This window comes from Anabrus simplex, chromosome 2 (assembly GCF_040414725.1).
Source record: "Anabrus simplex isolate iqAnaSimp1 chromosome 2, ASM4041472v1, whole genome shotgun sequence".
In the NCBI taxonomy this organism is placed as follows: Eukaryota; Metazoa; Arthropoda; class Insecta; order Orthoptera; family Tettigoniidae; genus Anabrus; species Anabrus simplex.
In genome coordinates, this window is record NC_090266.1 from 533681498 (window position 1) to 533704283 (window position 22786).

The window sequence follows — 22786 nt, forward strand, 5'->3', positions numbered from 1 at the left end:
TACTATTTTAAGTTCCTTATCTCCAATTTTGGTATTCAATGAGTTATATTCCATAAAAAAATGTATAAAATGGAATGCTTTTCTCAGACATGAAGCAAATGCAGCAATTATAAAAAAACCTTTAATGATTAAAAAGTAACAAAAACTGAATCACATCTCAAGGATAGAAAATGCAAAAATAAATTAATAAATTTAGCTCAAGAAAATCCTTGATATTAACCACAGAACAGGAGGGTCGTAGTATTCGACTGAGATTATCTCTCTTCAAGGATGCACACTATACATATAGTCAAGTATATTTTTATCATATAAGCCTTCATCGTTAAATTAATTACAAATTCACATCAATTTTGGGTGTAGGGCTTTATTAAACAACATGTTTCACAGTATTAATGTTATTCCAAGACAGAAAAAGACAACACTGATTTCTTTTCCATATACTGTACAAATTACTTGTGCTGCATTTATTAAGTATAATTATACGAATAGCAATATTTTCACACCATCTATCATATAGCTGCACCATTATTATTTGACACAGTTTGGATGGATACCCAACATGATTTGCATGACAAAAATACAGAAATAATAAGGTTCCTACACCCGAATTTCCCTTGCCAGTCAAAAACTTTTTACAGCAAAGTTCATTTTATTGCAAACCACTGCAAAAAAAAAAATACTGTTCACAGTACACAGTAGCTAGTCTCAGAATGATTTTTTTTTTTTGTGTAATCAGCATTCAATTTCCTGAGTTTCTTCATATTCATTTTACACAATTCCAGAACTTCCTTGTTCTGCATTGTGTAATATTTCTTCTTGAAAATAATACCAAAAATTAAAAGTTATCAGTGTTTAAGTACAACATTAATGGGGTTAATATGATTATATTTCAACTCTAAACTGCCAATTTAAAAAAAGATTGCACATTTATGTTCAATGTTCAGAAATGTTCAGTTTTTTAATAATCAATTTATACACATACACCTGATGAATTAAGAAGAGATTTCTTTTGATACTTTGGCAGCAGAGAAGAAAACAAAACCCTTTCCTACCAACTACATCTCACAATCACCATAATCACTAAATATTTATACAATGATGTACGTGTTTTAAAGTTGTAAAATAAAGTTTCGTATCACTCTAAAAGAACAGTAAGTATGTAAGGAAACATGGAATGTCTTTCAAAGAAATGAGTATTATAATTTTATATTAAAGATATTTATACAGTGTAAAACACTTTCTTAACCTCTGAAGAACTTCAGTCACCTAAGCTGGAAATGCAGCAAATTGTTTTCATCTTTTCAGATATTCACTGACCATTTCATATACTACTGCAGAAATGTTTGTTAAAAAAATAAAGCCTGAAGTACCCTTGAACAATGCACCTCAAAGCTGATTATGTATTTCATAGCAGTATACCGCACACACAAGGGAATTTCAAAAGAAGATTTCAAGTTTCCGTTTTACTTCTTTTGAAGGGGTGAGAAGGTATGAAAATATTTCACCAGTTTGAGCATTCCCAACCTAGCCTGCTGAAACATTGGTTGTGAGTTTATAAGCCATAATAAACACACTGATGTTTATGATGTATGAAGGTGTAACTGGGTGTGGCATATTACAATCTAACAACATATTCCTACTTCTTTAAAAAAATCATAATTAGGTCTCATTTAATTGTGTGTTGTAAATGTGCACAATTTGTTAGTTTATACATATGTTTTTGTTTATTTCTAGTGTATTAGTTATTGTGTTTTAGCAAGCCTAAAGTAATCCTAACTAAAAATTAAATGTAATGAAGCTCTATGTCATCTTATTATCTGGACAGTACAGTCACAGTCAAAATTACCTGTACCATGCCTCAAAACATGTGCCTTGTTCACTAGTATGATTTAATTATTTTCATTTATAATTTACTGTTGGATGAAATTTCTAACACCATTCTTCATTTGAGTACATCACTTGAAAGTGTTTTATACATGGAGTCAGTTTTTTCATGGATGTTGCAATGGACAACAGAATTTGTTCTCATTTGTTTACTTCATACATAGTCCAGAAGATGAATGTGTGTAGTTGTCTATTTTCTTAATACGCAAAACTAGTTTACCCTGTGAAAACAATTCAAAAGAAACCCCAAATATTTACAATACTTCTCATACTTATTGCTAACTAGTTAACCTTGCTTAAGACAAGAATGCAAGGGATATGATAAAAACAAAATATTTCTATGTGAAGTGTTGAGAAGTACTTAAATAACGTTGCATGCTTTACTATGTTCAAAAGAACATAGTGCAAACTATACTGAAGTAATGAAAAGATTTGCAAATACTGAGGTTTTCACAACACAACATATCGAAAATACTGTACATATTGCTTCCAAATAACAAATAAATGTGTGAAAATTGGACACAGGAAATTTGCACGAACGTGATATGCTTATTATTTATTCATCGCGATCACATTTCTTTTTATAAGTTTATATATATAATATGTATATATCATTATTTGGAATTTGAAACAAATTCTCATATTTATTATGTACATTAAACCTAAACAAATTTTTAATGATTTCTCTAAATGGTTAGAAAAGGTAGTCATTTTAAAAATATCATTAATATCCTAAAATATATAACATGTTCATAAAAAGAAGTGGCACAGGTAAAATATCAACAAATACTGAAAAACAAAAATCATATATGAAGTACATCATATAAAGAAGCACTCTACAGATTAATATTGAAATGTATAAAAATATCCAAGAGTCGACAAAATTATTAAGTAATACAGATGGATGTTTCACTTGAATAACAGAGGAATATTACATACTTCCTAATTGGAAATGTCAATATAATTCTTCCCAGTTCACACACACACACACACGCACGCTACCAGTACATGTTTTCTGATGAGACGGGCACAGGTATTTTAACACTTTGGAACATCCAGAAGTTGTTGCACTCATTTTTAAAATCTGTATTTTCCTCCACTTATCAGATACGGAATATTTCTCAGAATAGGTTGCCTGATAGATTCAATAGACGTTCCAAATAGTTGTATTGAAATTTGTTACAGTTTACAGAAGCACGATCATTAAATTCCTTTTTGTAATCTTTGCAAAATATAGAAGCACGGATGACTCCAGGAAGTATGACATCAATTTGTAGGTCAACAGGATAAGGTTCTAAAACTTTTGCTAGGAATAAAAAAAAAACTACCTCTGACTGCAAATCCATGGGTAATTGACAACCAGAGAGAAAGATAATTCTAAATGCAGATTCTAAATCACATTTTAGTGCACTTGTTAGCATACAGTACCAATGAACTTGAGTGATCCAATCATACAGGCTTTTTACAAAATTCATGTCACACTAGAAGAACCCTTACGAATATCCTATTTACATCAAAAAAAGGAGGAGAGAAAAGTTGAAAATATGAAAACCCAAAATACACTGGGACCAACAACATTTCATTCGTGACAGAAAAACGTTCAAAACAGGTAATAATAAAGAGAAAAAAAATGTTATACTAAAAGAGCATTTATCACAATCTCTGGATATGAATTTAAGTTCATCAGAATTACCAGAAGTATATGTTACAATGAATGTAAATAACACTGGACAAGAAATTAACAGTGAAGTAAAATTTCAGAATTTTGACTCAATTGATCTTAAAGGCAAACTGCTACACTTATTCACTTTCACACCAATAGGGAATGTGGGAATTTCTACCTACAATAATGTTGTACAAGTACAACATTGTATAGGAAAGATGTTTATTCCTAATTTTTCTCATGTAAATTGCACATACCCATTTAGCAATATGAGAGTAAAGATCAATATAACATCTTTATGAAGAATTACTTAATTTTATTTTTGTGCAAGTATGGTCAGTGAGAGGAGTTTTCTGCATGACTATAGAATGGTTATTAATACAGATACATCATTAATACTTTGCATGGATGTATACAGAATACATTACTTCAAATCATCTTTTAGAGGGGTAAGACAGTTCAGTATACATGTTAAGGATGGAAGATTCTTAAAACACTGTACTCACAATATTCTGTAAACAAAGAGTACTAACTGATTATTATCCCTCCAGATCACTGAATTATGAGATGTCAATAAATTCTTTCACACCATCATAGGTGCAGAGGACTGGAAACATGAAGCAGAGTATAAATAAACATCAATACTCAAGGAAGACCTGTTAAGGACAAACTTGTAGATGGCACTTCCCACTTTTAAAAAATAAAAGAAAAATTTTGAGACTCTCTCATAACAACTAACAACTTTCAGGAATTGTAAACTAGAAAATATCCACTGGATCAAACAACTAGTTAAGGAACCCCAAGTACATTTATCTACAATAGCAGTTGTATAAGAAAATTAGGAACACTTCATTTAAAAAAATAGATGACGTAACTTTGGACTGAAGTAATTTAAATATTTAGGGGGAAAAATCCTCTTTTTTGATGGTAGTACTGACCATTAATGAACATGGATAATCACAAAAGGTAAAAAATAAGCTAAATACAGAGAGCAGCTATAGAGTTATCAAAGATATTTTAAAGCAGATTAATGCAATGTCTCAGTATTTTTAAAAGTTAACAAGTAGCTTCATGTAACAGATTTCTTCATGGGTTAGTAGCAGAAATAATTGAGAAGAGAGAGAATAAAACTATATTGGGGGGAGGGAGGTCTGAGAAAGTACGTACAGCTACACAGTATTTTGAGTGTCCAAAGCAAACTACTACATATCTAATAATCAAAGATAGTGAACATTAATTTGGCATGATAAATGCTCATATAAATGAATTTCAATAAATATACAAATCGTTCATATCTTATGTAAATAAAAGGGGGCAGTGTTACAAATGTATTAAATGCAATTGGCAGGACAAAATTAAGGTTCAGGATTGACACTTTTGAAAATAAGATAAAATAAAATAGATGGAATTAATATTTATTACTTTTAGCTCAGGCCTACGAAATTGTAAATTAGGCCTATAAGACATAACTAATGAACAAGCAAGGTATAAGAAACATACAGACATTAGCTATTTTAGCACAACCCAACGTATGTAGAGATTTTATAGCCATAAACTATTTACATCAATCACATGATATATGTGTATCAATAGTTTTAACTGTGGTACAAATATCAATACATTACTTCCAATATTTTACAGGAATCTGATGTTTCTTTCCATGCAAGATCACTTTAGAAAAATTTAACTACGCTGAGTAGTGAACAGAATAAGTTAAACAGGAGCAACATGACTGCAACAACTAAAAATTAAAAAAAATGGTTAAGTAAATTACAGATAACATACAAAATTAATATTTCTTCAATGAAAGTAAAATTATGACATAATATAAAGAAAATAAAAGCAATAGATTTACTAGTTTAAAAATATCTTAGATATTAGATACATTAGATGAAATAATATGGATGTAAAATTAGTAAATATTACCTGCCTCTTGAACACTATAAGAATAACACAACAGTTGAAAATTAATTGGGTGGCATTTGCCACATGGCACTATACTGTTATTTGACTCTATTTAAAACAAATGCAAAGGAATATGTTTACAGGAAGAAATAAACTGACACATATGTCTGCATGGAAGGAGCATGCAGTCTACTAAATAGAAATTTTATTCTTACATTACAGTAGTTTGTTTTATAATGGTAATTTTGTGCGATAAGTAGGAATGTGACCATATGAAAAAGATAAAGGCTGAGAGAAATAAAAGTACTATCTATATCAAACCAACAGATAACATACCTCCATAACTAAATGTGCAACAGTAACATTAGGTTCAAAAATTTAAAGAGAGTTTAACATGTAATAAAAACACGTAGGCTACTATGAAAGAAAACTGAATGCCTTTTATATCGTGAGTGTATTATAGGAACCAAATCCCTCAACACTATTGCACTGTGCCATTTAACTAGAATGTTCTTAGAAGCAACAGTAGTTTACAAAAGTGATCAGTAATCAGTACACAATACATACACCAGATAAACTGTATTTCATACTGAAGAACATCACACAATAAAACATATTCCCTCTACACACATTTCTAGTTAATAGAACTCAAATGCCATTTCAAGGATTTTTATAGAGCAGTATTATTTACAAGTGGAAACTTGAAATACATGTGGTTTTACCATTGAAGTGCATTACATTCAATAACATTATAAAGCCTGGCAAGACTGCTTACAAACTAAATATATATTTATAAAAAATAAAATGAAAAACATGGGCACAATTCAGTTCATACTGAACTTTACCACAATAATACTTTAGTTAAATGCAAGGAATAAAAAACACAATCAGATGGAAGGAAAAGAAAATAATTCGATTAAAATGGTGTAAAATGTGTCTTCATTCTCACCTGCATAATATAATAAATGATCTGAAATCACTTTGTCAATCTACTGGTTAAGTATTTCTATGGTTCTGATTCCACTTCCCTTTGGAGTGAAACTAAAGTAGCAGGAATATTTAAATAAAAGGCTCAGTAGACCACTCATGCATTCGTTTCATTATCCAGCTGCATTATTATAAAAATACAGATTTCCTTACCACATAGTTTAAAGTAAATTTTTTTAAAGGTAAATGTACATTAATATAAAACAGTCCAAAGGATACAAGTGCCAGTGAAGAGCTGCCATAAAAATTTAGAACTGCTGCTTCACACTGAAATTTGCATTCTGTCTATAAAAATGGGAGCAGATTGTTGTTATCATCTCTTAGATGCAATATTCAACAGCAGTATCCTTACACGACTGCTAATGCACAGAGAAGAAATTATCCTACCCCCAAAACCATCTTCGAATAGCAACTTTACTTGTGGAAGGAAAAACAAATCACAGGATAAAATAATTTAGTGGTTAAAAGTCCAGTGCCTCTCTCTTCTTTATCTTCTGTATGTTAACTGGTAGTTAAAGCAGAGTTTCAGGGGCACTGCTTGTCACAAAACAGATTCCTGTCACTTCAGCAGCAGGTTGAATCTAGAGAAAGGAAGAAAATTAAAACTTACATTAAAAGATGTTCTTATACACTTTGTCACAAATTCTTATTAAACACTAAACATATTCCAACAAGAGATATGTGAAATTTGCCTCCTTGACAGTACGAATTTCATGCAGATTTTCAAAATCTAGGGTTGATAATCACACTGCTTTGCCCAGTAAAAGTACAGTATTGTACCACCATCAGCACTATCTTTTAATAAATAGTCCAAACTACAGCATTTTTGAAAATATACAATCTCTTAGCTGGAACAGCAACAGCAGGCTAGTGTTTCCAATAAGCAATAGGAAAAAGTGTACATATCATTTCCAAAAGGGTAATAAAAGAGAAATCTGTGGTGAGAAGCCAGTATAGCTGTTGAATTTTCTCAATACCATTCACATTTGCCTTGTCTAATTCCAGGAAAGTCAGAACCATCTCCAAATATTCACTGGGGTGGGGTGGGGGTGGGGGGTAGAAACAAGATTAGCTAACAAGGGCCAGTCTTCTAAAAATAAAAAAGTTGTGCTTTGTTTCACATTGAATAAATATTGATGTGCAGCACATACAGTAATAAACAAAATACACTGCAAAAAAAAAAAAAAAAAAAAAAAAAAAAAAAAAAAAAAAAAAAAACCTGAAACATCGCAAGGACTGTGTTCAGTGGTACCAGGGCATAATATTTGCGTACTGAGAGGTTATTGTGTTAGTGATTCAATTGTCAAGGGCATCGGTGATCAGATGGCGCTGAGGAAGGCCTGTCTGTGCGCACTATGTTTTCACTCTGCAGGCAGTAACTGTGCCTGAGATTACAGGTAAACAGTGTCTGCAGTATTCATTTTCGGGTACAACCATGCCCCGCCGATGAGTACATGCTCCTGTTGTACAACTGCAGCCATTTGAACGGTGCCGCATCGTGGGCCTGCAGGAAGCTGGATGTACATATCGTTGGACTGTTGCACATGTTGGGCACAATGTGTGGTGTGTCGCTGCTTTCAGCAGTGGTCTATGGAACATTCCCACACCTGTAGACCAGGCTTTGGACATCAGGGTAGTACAGACGCACATCAAGATCGATGCATAGTGTGAGCAGTGGAGGCCGACCGAATATCATCCAGGAACAACATCTGGTCACATGTTGCACCTGCTGTATCACTAAGGACCATTGGGAACCATATGCTTGCAGCAGGATTACGATCACATGTCCCTCTGGTCAGTTTACCAATGACACTACGACACCGCCAAGGATGGCTCCACTGGGCGAGTTAGGCTGTGCGGTTAGGGGCACGCAGCTGTGAGCTTGCATCTGGGAAATAGTGGGTTCGAACCCCACTGTCGGCAGCCCTGAAAATGATTTTCCGTGGTTTCCCATTTTCACACCAGGCAAATGCTGGAGCTGTACCTTAGTTAATGCTACGATCGCTTCCTTCCCACTTCTAGGCCTTTCCTGTCCCATAGTCGCCACAAGACCTATCTGTGTCGGTGCGACGTAAAGCAGATAAAAAAAAAAAAAAAGCACGACTGCTCTGGTGTCGTGAAAGAGTCGACTGGAGAGGAGAATGGCACTCCGTTGTCTTCAGTGATGAGAGTAAGTTCTATCTGTATGAAAGTGACGGATGTACACATGTACCGCATAGACCTGGTGAGCAGCCTATTCCAGAGTGCATTCGCCCACGACATCCAGGTCCCACCCCAGGCTTTATGGTGTGGGAGGGCCATCAGTTACAACTCACAGTCACAATTGGTGTTTCTGCAGGGTAATGTAGCCAGTGCCCGCAACATTGTACATTTTGTTGTCCCCGTGCTACTGCCATTTCTTTGACAGGAAGGTGATGTGCTTTTCCAGCAGGGCAATGCACGTCCACATACAGCTGCTGCAATGCAATGCAATGTGCTCTATGTGGTGTACAACAACTGCCCTGGCCAGCATTATCACCGGATCTCTTGCCAATTAAACATGTATGGGATATGATGAAACTGGAACTTACGTGTTCTCCATGGTCTGCAAGAATTATTGCCAAATTGCATCAGAAGGTGCAAAATGCTTGCAACAATTATCGCAGGATGCTGTTCGGCACCTTTATGATCGTTTGCATGCGCGAATACACGCCTGCATTGCCGCCAGAGGGGTGTACAGGTGTACACTGTGTACTGATGCAACTGTTTGGGCACCCTTTACTGTGACGTGTTATTTTTGGCCTGAATTTATAATCATATACACCTGTAATGATTAACTACCTGTCACATTGCTCGTAAATAAAATGACCTTGTGCTTGTGGATGTTGCATGTTGTTTTTCTGGCAGTGTATGTTGACACTTCACCCCTTACTGGCCCTGATGATGACAGGCAAGAGCGACAAAATTTTGCCCCAAATTGGGGTAAGATGCCAGTAAATCTACTGAGTTGACACTGAAAAGTATTACTTCCTTTTTAACAAACTGCTTTCCTTTGGAGCTTTTTCAGTTATTGTATGAGATAATCCTGCCATGGGTCCCATACAGTAGAACCAATACTCTAACTGGGGTCTTGGGCTGAGAGGCTCAGATGGTTACAGCACTGGCTTTCTAAGACCAAGTTGGCAGGTTCGATTCTGGCTCAATCCAGTGGTATTTGAAGGTGCTCAAATAAGTCAGCTCCGTGTTGGTAGATTTATTGGCATATAAAAGAACTCCTGTGGGACAAAATTCAAAATTTAACCCATCTGTAACTTATTTACTGCTCTATACAGTATAACATTGTGATAGTACATATATCACACCCTCGCACTATATGTAGAAGTGAGAGATGTTATTTGTCAGTATTTGAATATTATTATTATTATTAATATTATTATTATCAGTACTGTATTTTATTTGTATATTTGTCATTTATATTTGTAAGCTGGGAGATCTCCATATATGTAGTATGAGTAATTTGTTTTGTACGAGTGGGAAAACATTGCTTTAATGGCTCTGGTAATTTGGTTGAGTCATATGTCTACCCCAGTGTTTGATGAGATGTACTTGTTGTTGTCGTCGTCGGGAAGTTCTATGAGTCATATATATATCCCAGTCTGATGAGATGAGCTTGTTGTGGTACTAGGAAAGTTCTATGACTCATGTGAAACACCCCAGAGTGTGTTATTGCCTTGGGACACTGGAAGAGATTCACGGCATGGTCTTGACTAGAGGATACACCCATAATTGGCTGGCAAGGACCAATCCAGACGTATCATGTGAGAGGAAGGGGAATGCTGATGTCCATAAAGGTTGATCAAACGCCGGGAATTGGACACACACTGTACGGGAAAGAAGGAGCGCTGACACACTGTACGGGGATGAAGTAGTGCTAACACACGATATGAGAGTGAAACTGAATATATGGTACAGTAGTGACACGGTTGCAATATACTGGACTGGACTTCAAACGTTCGTGGAACGTAGTCTTGTTATGTTCGTGGAAAGTGGCTAATCGACAAATTGTGGAGTGCTTACGCATTAAGTATTGTAGCACTTAGGGCGGCCTGGCATATGTTGGTGAAAGCTATCTCAGACTTTCCATAATTTATGCTCAGAATCGACAAGCATGTGTTGCTCAAATGTATATATCTTTACAACAAGTGTTAAAGTCAGTGAACACAGTATTACGAGGTACAGTATCTGTGGGATATTATAAGTGCTGATTATGAGAATCGGCAAGACATGCTGACACAGAGACAGTGAAGGGTTCTTATCTACATATATGTACATTGTTCAACGAACTAACTACAAATGGTGGCTTAGTTCTCGCTTTCGTTTTCCCACTGTTTTCATTGTTGTTGTAAATATGGAGTCTTCCTGCAATCTTTTGTTTGTGTATTATAAGTGTATTTTGATATGTTGATGAGGTGCTCATGCACGGATTTTATTGAGAATATAGTTAGATATTTTAGAATCGTCGGAGTTATTGATGAACTTAGGTGCAGTTCCTACCTTCTTAGTCATTTTCAGGAGGTTAGGTAAGGCCTGCAGAAGATGTACCAGTACGCAGCATTATGTACACACCCTGGGAGATAAAAAATTATCATGCTCTATCTAAATCATAGGGATCCATTCTGGTGAACTCTGGCGCCCATACTACGGATATTTCGATTAACTATTTTTATTAATTTAATTTATTTGAAGTATTTTATTTATATATTTTATTTATGATATTCAATTATTATTTATTAGTATTCAGTACGAGTTACAACATCAACAAAGGGCATCTATGATTCCAGTTCTTTATTCATATCATTTATACAGGGTAAAAGGTAAATGATGATGATCATTATGTTGCAAGTTTCAGTTCTGTAGCTTGAACCGTTACGCTATAATATCACAAATTCAGTGACTTAAAGGGCTGATGTCTCAAAACTTAAGAGGATGGGGAGCCACAAACACCTAGGAATAAGTGTCAGAACAAATGCTTAGTGGTTATTTGTCCTGTATCTCAGTACATTTAGCAGTAAAAAGAATGGCAGCCAAGAAAATGTGGCAACAGATCTACAATGAAGCGAACGGTGCACAAGGTCTGCAGCCTCATTGGAAGGGGAGGAGCGACCTGCGTTCCCATAGGGAACCTGAAATATTTGTCCCGAATGAGTAAATTTATAATGCCAATATAAATGTTGCTAATAATGGACCATTTATATTGGTATTATATTAGTGTGTAGCTAGCAAACATATAGAGCACAATTCACAAGGCAGGAATATTTGGACATGATTTTAATTTACAGTGAAGTAAGACAGAATGCTCGTGCAGCTGTGAGAATGTATGCTGAATGAGTCCACAAAGAAGGGCTCCATATCTGCGTACGATCAATCCATCACCACTTATCTGCATTTAGGGCAGTCACCCAGGTGTCAGATTCCCTATCAGTTCTTTAGCTACTCTTTTCCTAAATGATTTCAAGGAAGCTGGAATTTTTCAAACATCTCACTTGATAAATTAATCCATTACCTAATTCCTCTTCCTATAAATGAGTATTTGCTCAAATTTTTTCCTCTTGAATTTAAACTCTATCTTCATTTTATGATTTTTTCTACATTAATATCAATCATTCAATCAATTTCCACACGCATGTATTTAGGAGTGTTGCCCAGGTGGCAGAATGCCTATCAGTTGTTTACCTGTTCTTTTCTTGTATGATTTCAAAGAAGCTAGACATTATCAACTATCTCCTTTGGTAAATTATTCCAAACCCTAATTCCTCTTACTATCAATAAATATTTGTCCAAATCTATCTTCTTGAATTCCAACATTATCTTCAAATCATGAATTTTCTTACTTCAAAAAGATCCATTCAAGCATATACATCTAATAATGACATACCACGCCATCTGTCTACTAACACCTCAGAGCATACCATTTAAGCGAGCAGCTCGTCTCCTCACTCTCAAGTTTTTCCACCCCAAAGTGTGCAACATTTTCATAAAAGTAAATTTGTATCTTCATCTCAAGGTAGCGCAGGTAGCGCACCCCCATTGGAGGTGAGGTATATGTACATACTAGCCCTCGTGCTAGTTTTAAAATCCTTCCAGGAGGGTATAGGAAACACACGTAGGACAAAAAGCACAGACGACTCACTGAACGATATCCATGTTACCCGATAATCGCTTCGGCCGCATATTGATGATGTTTGTTGTTTAAAAGGGCCAAACATCTAGGTCATCGGCCCATAATGGTACGAAATGAGACTAAATGTAATTATAATATAAAAGTCCAAAATCGTCCACTTACCAGAATTCGAAGTGTGATGAAGAATGAATGGATAGATATGAATTTAAAACAATCAGTGGATCCAACCCGCAATTTCTCAGAAATTAGTGTTAAACATTAGTTTTACTGACCAAGGGACTGCTTCTAAAGCACAATCCTGAATCGATGATGGTAGTAGCCTAAAAGGGGTACAAAATCTAAGTCATCAGCCTCTCATAATGGTACTGATCGCTAGGAAAGTAGAACCATGGTATTTGTCATGTTGCAGTACTAATCAAAAGTAGCGTAGACTCGCGGTATTCCCCGCATTATGGTACTACTCACAGGTAATGTAATATGCACATGTAATGCAGACGTATGGCGTTTCTTACATTGCAGCACCATTTACAGGCAACACAAACCAATGGTGTTCCTCACATAGGTGTACTAATCACAAGGGACTCATACTATCCCGTGGTGTTCCACACATAGTGGGTACTAATCATAGGCAAGGCAGACCCATGGTGTCGCACATATAATGGTACTAATCACAGGTACCGTAAAACCCACCCTGATTCACACACTCTCGCTACTAATCACATACCGATTGTGTACCTAACATAGTGGTACTGCACGCAAGTAAAGGCGACCCATGGCGTTCCCCGCGTGGTGGTATTGATTACAAGTAGTCTCATGGTTCTAATTCGATCATCTCTTCCATTGCCTCTTATGGCAGGCAGGGGATACCGTGGGTGTATTCTTTGCCTGCGTCCCCCACCCACAGGGGGAAGTGTGTTTGGTCCGCGAGAGCTATTTTATTTTGCTCAAGTCCACTGGCAAGCCGGTGAGGACCCCCCCCCCATCCGCCACCTGGGACGTGCCACGTGCGAGTATCACATCTCCCCCTGCTACGCCAGCATAGTAGGTTCGTGGCCAGCCGAATATTATCACCTCTCTTGTACAGTTTAGTTCTAAAGAATAGAGAGAGAGAGGAAATAAGGTGTTGTGGAGAACTGTGCCTGCCCACGTTTTATCAGAACTTCATTTCCATCCTTCCAGTGAGAGGTTGTCTATCTAGGCCATAGTCTGACCTTTGTAAGTCAATAGCTTCACTTCATTCTAGTCTCTTGCTATGACAGGTTGTCTAGCCCAGTTCAAAGTCCGACCTTACAAGGACAGTAACTTCATTCTTGTCTCTTCAAGTGAGAGGTTGTCTGCCATAGTCCATACCCTGCCATCTCTAGGTCAATATCTTCACTTCATTCTAGTCTCTTAGTGAGGGGTTGTCTATCTTAGTACACAGTCTGACCCCTCTAGGTCTACTGCTTCACTTCATTCCTGTCTCTTCTAGCGAGAGCTTGTCATGGAGCAACTATACAGAGAACAGCTGACACTGATAACGTCATGCACAGGTGTGAAGCTGGTGGGCCTAGATGTGATCATCTTGCAGAGCACCACATATTAGAACTTAATACAGAGGACCCCGGCAGGAGAACTCACCAATTTGCAGTAATGGTAAGTGTTTGTGAAGATGATCATCTGATGGCCGAGCAGGCATCAATTTTTGGTAATGATACGAAGTCTCTGATAGTGCATTGGCACTGCCGGTGGCTCCAAGTAGCCTACGCAGTGGCCTCCACGGTATGCACTAGCCATGCGTCTTGGTGGGTGTGCTAAACACCAACTGATGAGCCCAACTTAGCACACGGGGGTGAAACGCTGGCAACCAGGAATGAGTTAGCTGGAAAATTGATAATGAAAAATAACTAACCATTTATATTGGTATTAGTGTTTGTGAAGTCTGAAGCCATCTCTTTTCAGTTTAGACTCTGTTAATTTGTAACTGTTACGTTCCTTAGTCTGTTTTTTTTTCTTTCCCACGTAGTTTATAAATTTATTTACTCAAAGTAAGTTTCGGTAGAACGCAAAAACCGATCTAGCAATCATACCGGGCCGACTGACGTCTATGTAACAGCCGCTGGTTGTCTGTGTAAACCGTCCGTTCAAAGCAGCCTTGAAAATGATGCATACTGAGTGGGTGGCAGCTAACAATCATGTACCGACGCCAACTGGTCGTATTAAGCGCCTGGAAGTTCAACTGCTTTGTTTGTGGGTTAAGACTGTGTGGGATTGTATCTCCAGAAGTGCAGCATTTCTAATGCTACGGATGGCAGTGAAAACGACGTGCTGGAAAGTTATGGTCAAAGTGATAGTGAAAGCTCCAACGTTGGTGCTTCTGATGATGATTGAAGTGCTGACTACAGTTCTGTGATAGATAACATTTTCTATGTGTGTTTTAAATAATATATTGTGTATTATTTCAAAGACACTTAAAAACTGCCTGAAACGATTTTACATTCGTGAAACATACGTAGTGAAATTACATTATTGTTCTGTAGCAAATCTTCTTCTTCTTCTTCTTCTTCTTCTTCTTTTATGACCGCCTAGGATCACTTTAGTCAGTCCATCCTCAGGTCTCTTAAAAGGGATTGTTCAGGCTTTGCGGTCCTCCCAGTACTTCTTCAGACGCACCAATTGTGCCCTTTCCTTGGTTGAAAATATGCATGTTGTTGGTTTGTTTCATGTAAGGGTAAAGCGGAGGTTTGTATTCTTGAGTTTTGTAATCAATTTTGTCTTATTTGTGGTGTCTTTTGTTGTAAGGCCTATTTCCTTCAGATCCTCTCTTACTTCTCTGATCCGTTTACATCCTGTTGTGGTAAGGCCTATTGTAAGGCCTATTTCCTTCAGATCCTCTCTTACTTCTCTGATCCGTTTACATCCTGTTGTGGTATTTTTTGAGAAGAGGTTGTGTTGTAATAGTTGTCTCAAATCCTGCATCCTAATGATATGTCCAAAGATTCCCAGTGTCCTCTTACGCATTGTATCTGTAATGGGTTCTAGCTCTTTGTACACGACAATGTTAGGAATTATCTGCCACTGTCCATCTTTCTGGTATTTTTTGTTGATGCAGGTTCTTCCAATCCTCCTTTCAATTTTCTGAAGTCTGTCAGTCTTTGATTGTTTATTCAGGTGAAAAAGTGTTTCCGCTGCTGCATATGTAGCTTCCGGTTTTATAACTGTGTTGTAGTGTTTCATTTTTGCATTTATTGATAGACATTTCTTTTTGTAGATATCCCATGTTAATTTTTGTGCTTTAGCTAATCTATTTGTTCTTGTTTGGACTGAGATTTTTTCATTTAGGTTATGTGTTATTACTTCTCCAAGATATTTAAATTGAGTTACTATTTTGATTTTATTACCATTTATGGTAACTTCTTTTAGCTGTGTTGGTTTTTGGGGCATAATTTCTGTTTTTTTTTTTAATTATACTTTGAGGCCAATTTTATTTGCAATGTTTTGAAGTTCTGATATCTGGGTTTTTGCTTCTTTTAGGTCCACTGCTAGTAATGCTAAATCGTTGGCGAAACCCAGGCAATTTGTTTTGATTTTTCAGCCAATCTTTATTTTTGGGGTCATTTCCTAAACCATTCCATTCATTACCATTTCTAGAGCACTATTAAATAATAGTGGTGAGAGCCCATCTCCCTGTCCTAGTCCAGTTTTAATTTCAAATGTGTCTGATGTTTCACCCCTAAACTTCACTTTTGATTTGGTGTTAGTGAGTCAATTTTATCATGCTTATTAATTTGGGGTGTAGTCCACGGTGTCTTAAAATTTTAAACAAAGATTCTCTATGGATGCAATCGTAAGCTTTCTTGAAATCTACAAATGTTTTCACCATGTCTCTGTTTATTCTCCTGTTACAGTCCATTATCAATTTAAGACTCATGATCTGATCAGGACAGCCCCTCCAGGGTCTGAAAACTCCTTGATATTCTCCTAGTTCTTTCTCAAGTTGTAAACTTATCCAATTAAGGATGATTATGGAAAAGATTTTGTATGTTATGTCTAGGAGAGAGATTCTCTTGTAGTTATTAGGGTCGGTTTTGTCTCCTTTTTTTGAGCAGTGGGTGAACGACAGCTGTTGTCCAGTGGTATTTCTTCTTTAATCCAGATAGAGACAAGTTGTTTATGGAGGACAACTTTTGCTGATCTTCCTGCATATTTCCAGATTTCCACAAAGGTCAGATTTTCTCCTGGCGCTTTGTAGCAAATATTATAAATAAATTTGAGTGAAACATTGTTTTTTAAATTTTGTCCTTTAAAATATAGGTGCGGGTTTTATTCAGGGACGGGTGGTACTCGTAATTATACGGTGCTTTAGTATAGTGGTAATTCCTGCTTGTCTAAAGTTGTTGGCAGCTACATGGTAAATGACCACCTTTTCATAACTCTCCTTGCCTTCTACTTTCCTCAACATCTGCCGTAACCAAATTCCAGTATAACAATAGAACAGAATAGAATATATTTATATCACCTACAGGATGTCCCAATTACAGATGATGTAATAGAAAATACAATAAAATCAAAAATTAAGTAAAAATTAAATTAAATAAAAATAAATAATATACAAATATACAATTAGATATAAATCTTCACATGTTTTCTACAGATTATTTACATAATTTACAAAATTATCACGTTCCATCCTTGAGAAGAACTTGACGAATTGCAGTGGAAGGGTGGTGAAAAATGTCGAGTGACCCTTCCAGCTGATTTATTGTCTTAAGGGCTTGCATGAGCCAACAATTTTCATGCGCTACCACCGTCCTACATTTGGGCAGGTGGAATGTACATTTCTGCCTTGTTCGTCTGCTTGGAACATGAAGTGGGATCGACCCCAGTATAGCCGCACAGTCCACTTCACTCTTCAAGCATTTAATCGCTAACATTGCGTTCGCACATTTTCGGCGCTTTGCCAGCGTATTCATTCCAAAAATGTTTACAAATTCTTCATACCTGCTTGAAGAGAGTGGCATGCCCAGGAATACAAAACAAATTCACTTCATGAACCTTATCTGTACTCTCTCGAGTACTCTGGTTCCCTTTCGTTCACACACATAACAGCACAGATGCCCATGACCAGAGCCCCAAACCTGCCCAACTCATTAGATTCCCTCCTCTCCTGGTCTGCCTTAACACCACTAATGGCTTCAGAACGTACTTCCTCCTCCCTTCTCTCCCTCTCACGACCTTGTTCCACCTCATTCTTCCTATCCTCTAGTCGACATTTGTCTTTCCTCTTGCCTCATCTCTCCTCTGTAACACTTCCTTGTTCCCCATCTTCCCACTGCTGTTTTACCTGCAGCGACTCATACCAATTCTTCACTGATACCTCTCCTGAATTCACTCCCTGATGAGAACATTTAGCCCTAATTTTCCTTCCCCTTAACCTTCTCCAGGCTGATGATTCCAATTGGAATCACAAACTTTCATATTTTCTCTGAGTTAACTGATAGTTTTATTCAAGAACACGACTTTGAGCGGATGCTTTACAAAGTCTACTTTGATAGGAAAGTCTAACTTTGCTCTAGGTCTGTTTCATAGATGTTACTTTCTCCAAAGTCGAGATTTTATGAACTGTATTTTACGTCAGCAATGATCATGTATGTAATAATAATAATAATAGAAAACAAGAGAAGAGCAGCTTCTGTCAAACACCTTTAGTTATTTCTGATCAGGCCTAGTGTATCATAATTTTTCATGTTTTCTTTTTCCTCAACTATAAAATAAAAAGATGTTCAGCTTGTGAAAAATGACAAACTGAGGCCTTTTTCTGGCAATCAGTACAGATACCCTTCTAACACTTCATAAGTCAGCAGAAACTAGCTGAAAATTGCCAGTAAACAGAAAAATGAATTAGGCCTACAACTAGAACTTGCAGATATTCATTTAACATAACCTTAATCAGTTACGTGTAAAAGCATTACAATAAATAATAAATTAATAAGTCTAATAATTCACATTTACCAGTTGCATAAAATATTAAAGCAATCAGCAGGTGTATTGGAAGAGTAGGTAGCTCTTTGATTTTTCGTCATTAGTGCACCTTCGAACATGGCGAAGATGTCTACGACAAGTTCCTTTTTCAAATCTGTGCTTAATAATTTTGAATTCACTATCCCTGTAGAACTATCGGGTTTAGCGAATCTCGTATAACTCTATGAGGGGTATGTGCAGCTTGGATAATCTCCTGAACATATTCAAAACCTTTCACAAACTGGATTCGTTTAGAATGTCCGCCGTTGTATCATTTTCTACAGTCGACTTTGTAAAGTCAAAGAACGGGCCACTGGTAATTTTGAAGCAAAGTCTCGGTCAAAGTCTACTTACCGCAAAGTCTCGATTATGAATGGGAAAATGGCAACTTTGGTGAGTACAAAGTTGACTTTGCCTAAAAGTTTTGTTCTTGAATATGACCCTAAGTAACTCTTTGCCGGATATCTTTCAACCATTGGAAGCTTCGCTTTTATCTGTAGAGGTTGGTCAACCTGTCACGATGTTCTGCACAAGCATTTGTCTGTAATGGCAGTGTACGTTGCACTCTGTCAAGGTTATCTACCGGTTCTTGATTTATGATTTTCTACACTTCTGCAGTCAATATTATCTCTGTACAGCTAGAAAAAGAATTTACATGCGATCTGCAGCTTCTTTTTTTCCTCACCATTAACGGGAATGATATATTGCTCAAACAGTTTATGACTCCAACTGGAATCAATAGGCTTTTTTGGTGTGTGTGTGTGTGTGTGTGGTATTCTAATTTATGTACATGCAGTGATGTCAAATTCAGCGACTTCCTTGTGTAAAAAGAGATTGAGAGTTGTGTTTTATGTCTTGGATGTATTGCTGTCAATGCATGGCTTCTTGACACGAGACACTGGAAGTAAGAGTGTGTCAAAAAAGTCATGCCATTCCTTGACTTCAAAGCTTCTATAGAGCCTGCACTGATTACTGCTGAAAAAACTTAAAGAAAAAAGGTTGTACTTCTACAGACCAGATATCTCTACCTGCTCCAAAACAGCGACCTAGGACTCCACTTCCAATAGTGGACACACGCTCTGACCAGCTTGGTCACTGGCGTGAACACTCGGAGCAAAGAAGGTGTGAGCTGTGTATCAAGTCCTATTCAATGTTGTTTGCCTTCTGTTTTTCAGACAGTAAAAAAAGTTTCAAAGACTTCCATGTGAGAAAATGAACTTCTAGCACGTTGTGAATATGGACGAGAAGTGACAAATAATGCTTCATTTCTAAATTATTGTGTGGGCTCAGATGGCATTTCCAAATACACTCCACAATGAATAATGTAACTCATTCACATTTTAACATTTCCCCCACTCTTCATAAAATACTATGGTATGCTATTACTAGAACATAATTCAGAATTATTTGCACTTAATACTGTTGTCTAATACATTGCATAATATTAGGTTCCATATTGCCTGGTGTGTGTTATTTCAGACCTTTCGCACTGTTATTTCCCAATGATTCCATTTGGAATCACTTTTGCATTTTCCTCAAATTGCATTGATTTTTACACAAACTTTATTGATACCTATTTGAAGGGAATTTTCAAAAAAAGATACATTTTTCATCCATCAAATAAATTCGGGCTGGAGAGGGTTAAAACATTACTGGTAGACTCTGACACAAACAATAACATAGTACTGATTTGGCACTGACTATTACTGTATTACGAAACATCATCATCGGTTTGCCCTTCCAGCGAGCCGTGTACGGTGTTTGAAAACAAGCGTCTACCAAAGTTGCCTATTCAAAAGGATTTTGTTGTCCATGACAGATTCCCAATTCCATCCAACAATTGTGTATAATTTCACAAAACCAGAATCTGTACTACCATCTGTGGCCACAGTGAATGGTGAATTTTGTAACACCTGCACAATGTTGTTAGTGGTAATGTGTGCCATGTATTTAACTACAGCAGTTGTCTTTGTTCTTCCACACACATTTTTTTAAAGCTACTGTGGAATGATTACAACGAAGGACTTACATAATTTTTGATAAAAATACCTGAAAGCCATAAAAATTTAATTCGTCAAACATAAAACCAGTAACATTACTGATACAAAAAAAAATTACATTGGCTGCAAAGTTGATTTTACGTAGTCTTGTTTCTGTTCTTTTCTGACTCAATGTGAGACCAGCAGCCATCATGGCCTACATGTGTGTGACTGAGAAGTCACTACTGCACATACTGCAAAACACGTAATATTCAGAAAGCTCTGAAAGACCATTCATCACTGTAATTTTGTATTTTTGACTTACTTTTTGCCCCTCTGAAAGTGACATACTCCTAAATCAGTAACAATCATCTACACTGTACATCAACTGATATACAGTACATATTATAAACCACAGCTCAAATAACGTTAGAAAGAATCATGAAAACATGTATGATGTCATGAAAAATATAACATAAAACCAGATTAATGTTACAGTTTTGTTTGTTAAATTAGAAGTAATACAATACATTTACAAAGAGAATACTTGAGGTTTGATGTACTTGCTGCACGGAGTAAGGAATTGGTGCAAATTTGTTATATAAGAATAACATTCCCTTGCTGCATAATTTTTGGCGCTGTTAAAAAGTGTTAAGTTGGATTTTTAGGTTAAGATCCCTTTTAGAAGTAGAAGTAGGGAAGACTGAATAGCCATGAATAAAAGGAGAGGATAATTAAAACATGGAAGCTGAAAGGAAAGGATGTGCAAGGCAAGTTCCTAAGTGAGATACAAACACCTTCAATACTCAGAAAACATTGGAAGAGTGGAAGAGGAACAGAAAAATTATAAACACTAGATGCCCCTTGGTGGAATAATAATTGAGAAAAAGAAAACAATAATGGAAAAGAAGGCATGGAAAGAATGGAAAATATCTAAGACTGAAGAAAGTAGATGGAAATATACAAGAGAAAAACAAAACAAAAATGAGCATATGGTATTGTACAAGTTCATTGACTTTTCTCAGAAAAGACTGAACCTGTAGATATTTGTTATGGGCACCCACAAGGTTTGTATGTACATGGGATATGAATTGTATTTTGATAATTAAAATTAAGTATGATCAAATGTTAAATGTAAGGAACTACTGCAAGGAGTCCTAAGAAACAAGAAAAGGGAGAGTATAAACAGGAGATCCATGAAGAATAAAGATGGAATAATAATAATAATAATAATAATAATAATAATAATAATAATAATAATAATAATGATATTATATTAAAATGCTATTAGTTAACAGCATGTTCATTTTTTTTTAAATGGTTAAGATTGAGTTTCATCAAACATTTCTTGGGAAATGTTATCTAACGTGTTTACTCATGCGAGAGTTATGAACAGTGTAAATCTAGAAGGCAGTGGCAGAGCCAAGCAGTTTTGAGTCCGTTCCAATGTGATTTTGTTTGAATACAGCTATAAAACATGGCATGTGAAGTCAACATAAACAGGTTGTCTCAATATTTGATTCACAATCCCCAGTTAAGAATGGGAAACTGTCTTTTGCAGACCTCTATAATCCTTTCCATGCTGTTGTGGCTCCTGGTCTATGTGCTATATATATTTTTTTTTACGTTGCACCGTCACAGATGTCTTACGGCAACAATGGGATAGGAAAGGCCTAGGAAATTGAAGGAAGCGGCCGTGGCCTTAATTAAGGTACAGCCCCGGCATTTGCCTGGTGTGAAAATGGGAAACCACGGAAAACCATCTTCAGGGCTGCCGACAGTGGGGCTCGAACCCACTATCTCCCAATTACTGGATACTGTATGTCTCAAATATTATTACAATATTATAAGTCCACCTGTTCAATACAATACAATATGATCCACTATTTCAAATGGTCAAAAAATTTTAACATAATACATAAAAGTCAATGGTACATGTTTCACCCTCCTTATGGGCATCATCAGCCTATATCAATCTTAAAAATAATACATATGGAGTCATTCTAATCTTATAAATTATAGGTTAAAATGTTGAAAAATGATTTCGTAAAACATTATACAATAACATCTAAAACAACGATAATGCACCAAAGTATGTTTAAAAAAAAAATAAGTAAATTAACTGCTTTTGAAGATTAAAACGTGGTTAAACATGAATTTTGAGAGTTCAAAACTAAAATGGATCCTTTTTTTATAATATCATTAAGA

At 36.2% G+C, this 22786-nt stretch overlaps 1 protein-coding gene across 2 annotated transcripts in view; it reads right to left on the minus strand.

Moving 5' to 3' along the window:
• Positions 1-344: 344 nt before the first annotated feature.
• Positions 345-22786, minus strand: part of Cals (calsyntenin-1) — a 466513-nt gene continuing 444071 nt past the window's right edge. For both annotated transcript variants that reach the window (XM_067140904.2, XM_067140903.2), the window contains exon 18: positions 345-7020. The gene's annotated coding sequence lies outside the window, so the exon portion shown is untranslated. The remainder of the gene's footprint in view (positions 7021-22786) is intronic.